The sequence below is a fragment of the Ziziphus jujuba genome, chromosome 8, assembly GCF_031755915.1.
Source record: "Ziziphus jujuba cultivar Dongzao chromosome 8, ASM3175591v1".
Classification (NCBI taxonomy): Eukaryota; Viridiplantae; Streptophyta; class Magnoliopsida; order Rosales; family Rhamnaceae; genus Ziziphus; species Ziziphus jujuba.
The window spans coordinates 27,305,909-27,308,927 of NC_083386.1; the positions used below are offsets into that span (position 1 = coordinate 27,305,909).

At 39.1% G+C, this 3,019-nt stretch overlaps 1 pseudogene; it reads right to left on the minus strand.

Moving 5' to 3' along the window:
- Positions 1-1,781: 1,781 nt before the first annotated feature.
- LOC107414529 (acidic endochitinase-like) lies at positions 1,782-2,734 on the minus strand (annotated as a pseudogene).
- Between the last annotated feature and the right edge of the window lie 285 nt (positions 2,735-3,019).

Below are 3,019 nucleotides of genomic sequence, written 5' to 3' on the forward strand. Positions count from 1 at the left end.
TTCAAAATTATTTACTAAAATGTATTTAATTATATATTGGGGTATGTATTTATTTAATTATTGTTTATCGAATGGTTTAATCCCTTGGTTTTCGGGAGGCATGTACATTGGGTTTTGCGAAAAGGTTTTAAAAAGGGAACATTTCAAACGGAGCGATTGGTGAGAGTTTTGAGGGAAATTATTATTTTCCAACCGCTATTATTATTACTTATTTATTAATTGTTGGTATGTGTTCTATTCCTTAATTGCTATTACTATTATTTTTATTATCACAAAAGGTGTTCAGTAGTTCGGGTTACTCACTGCGATGATTAGCATCTCACACTCTTAAATTTCGTTCGCTTAGGTGCAAGTGGTGGTAGACGTTCTTCCGGAGCGAACCAAGTTTTCCGCTGCTGTTGTGTTTCGAGAAGTACTTCTGTACTCTTTCATTTCAGTGTATTATTTCTTTCAGCCTTGTTGTATTTCTGTTGTTTAGCACTTCTTAAAGCTCTGTATACTATTGGGATACTTCTGTTTTATTTATGCACTGGACTGTTGTTGTTTTTGAGAAGTGCTGAAATTTGTGGAACAATTTGTAGTTTGTGGGAGGAATAAGGGGATATTTATAGAAGTGTGTTTTCAGTGCAGGTAGTTTGTGGTAAGTAAATCCCTTAGGGGAGACTCTGCCGGATTTTCCGTTGGAGGGTCCGGTAGGGTTTCCCTGGGATCAGAGCTGGTCTAAGGTTCCGGAGGAGGAATTCTGGACGGGTCCTGACAGTTGGTATCAGAGCCTAGGTTCTTGTAATCCTAAGGGACTGTGCATTGCTGTACAGCCCATCCGTAAATTCCTTCCTTTCGTAATCGTGCTTAAGTGTCCCTGTTTCTAAACTCTTGTTTGTTTCTTCAGAATCTACTACGATGAGTCAGCGGGACACACGTAGAACTCGGGAACGCTCAGCTGAGAGTTCCGGAAGTCGTTCTAGCCTTAGAAATCTGGTCTAGATACAGAAAGAACCCAAAAAAAAAAAAAAACTGACTAAACGGGAAAAAAAAAAAAACATGTATATCTGGAAGATTCAGAATTTTCAGACAGAGCTTCCTCTATGTTTGGAGCTTGTGACACAAAGTTTGTAAAAAAAGACCCTTTTTGAATTTTAGCATGATTCTTAAGACAAAAAAAATTAAAATTTGTTTTTTGGGGTTGGATATCTAATGGGTTGTGGGTGGATTTTTTGGGTTTTGTTTTCTGGTTTCTTTTCGTTTTTTTTTTTGGCAGCCATTAGAGGTGCCGATCAACAATTGTCGGAGACGACAAGGGAGTACTTGCACGGACAATCAGAGTGCTGGGGGAAAACTTGAAGTGAAGGCCATGAATTTTGAGGAATTTCACTAATTTTTCGCACGTGAATTTGCAATTCAATCGGAGCCGTCCGTGATTGTTGTAGAAAATCCAAAGGCTGCGGTATTTTGCACGTTTTTGGTCAGGAAATTAAACATAAGGACCGACCACATTCTAGACTCCCTCTATGTATATGTACATATATATATATATATATTGGGAGCTGGAGGATTGGAATTTGGGTCATTCCTTGAGGAAGCAGTGATAAAAACCACTGTGAAGGGACAATTATTGCATACATTAAAATAGCAAAACAAATGCATACATTAAAATAGCAAAACAAACATGTCACATCAATTTTTATTTGAAACAGAGTGATAGAGTGATAGTAGTACCCAATTTATTCAGTACTACAATTACTTCAGGGTACAACTCACTCATTCATACATATAGTGGCAGATCATTTAAACATGGACATAATCCAAAATAGCAGATTTTTAAAACTAACATAGTTTATAATGAAAGAACTGTAATTACTCAGAACATCATAATACCTAGACCATATCATCACACCTCCATACTTTGATGTAGTTTTTATAACGGGAAGAACTTGACTATTCAGCACATCAGGCGGGAGGTACCCCCCACTAGATTCAGCATCTGGTGACTCCGGCAACCCAAGAAACAGCTTCCCTGATGTAAGAGACGAAGTCCATAAAGTCCATGAACTTAAAAGTAAACTGACACCAGAGTCAGCACTATATTGGCAAGGAGGATTGTTATAGAACTGGATCCAAACGAAATCGAAAAGCCCCGTGTTAATGGCTGTCCCAAGATAATAATCTGGATAAGGACACTGAGGAGTAGCTGATAAATAGTAAGTGTTTGCTGATTGTTGGCTGTATAATTCCTTCAGGTAAGCTGCAAGATTGTCATAGTAGAGTGGGGATCCACTCTCTACGTCGAAATCTACACCGTCCAAAACAGCATCGCCAAGAGGCGTACAGCAGATGAATCATTGCCACCCAGATAGGAATTCCATATTTGGTCTGCAACCGTTTTGGCATCCTCAGCAGATGATAGATAATAGTTTCCTCTAGCTCCTCCAAGGGAGAGTAAGAGCTTAATACCCAAGCTCTGGCAGGTCTTTATTTCTGCTGCAAATTTGGTGCAAGTATTGGACGCTTGGTCGCAGTGACCTGCAAGGTTGATACTGAGTTGTTGGCCACCACCAAAATAGTTAACAAAGGCAATGTTTATGTAAGTATAGAGCCCAGTATTACAGGCCTCTGCTAGAGTCCCTTCGTAGAGGTTTTGACCCCAGTAGGTGACTATGCCACCATCAGCCTTACATGTCTGGATTAAGGCCAAGCTTAGGAGGAAAGCTACTACAAGTTTTCCTACAGGAACCATTTCTTCTTCTTTTTTTTTTTTTGGAATTTTGGAATTTTGGCTGCAATACTACCAATCAATCGCCCAAACTATGTTGTCTGACTGATGGGTGATATGTTATTTTGCCAAGGTTTGGCACCCTTTTATAGAGAAGTTTTGAGTGCCGAAATTGTAATATTATTGAAATGTTAGGGTCAATTAGAAGGAAACAGAGCTAAAACAAGGACCCTTTGGTGATCTTCCTGGTGGATCCCATGAATGTGGAGAATGGAAATTGAAGAAGTACAGAGGGATAAGGTAAGACAT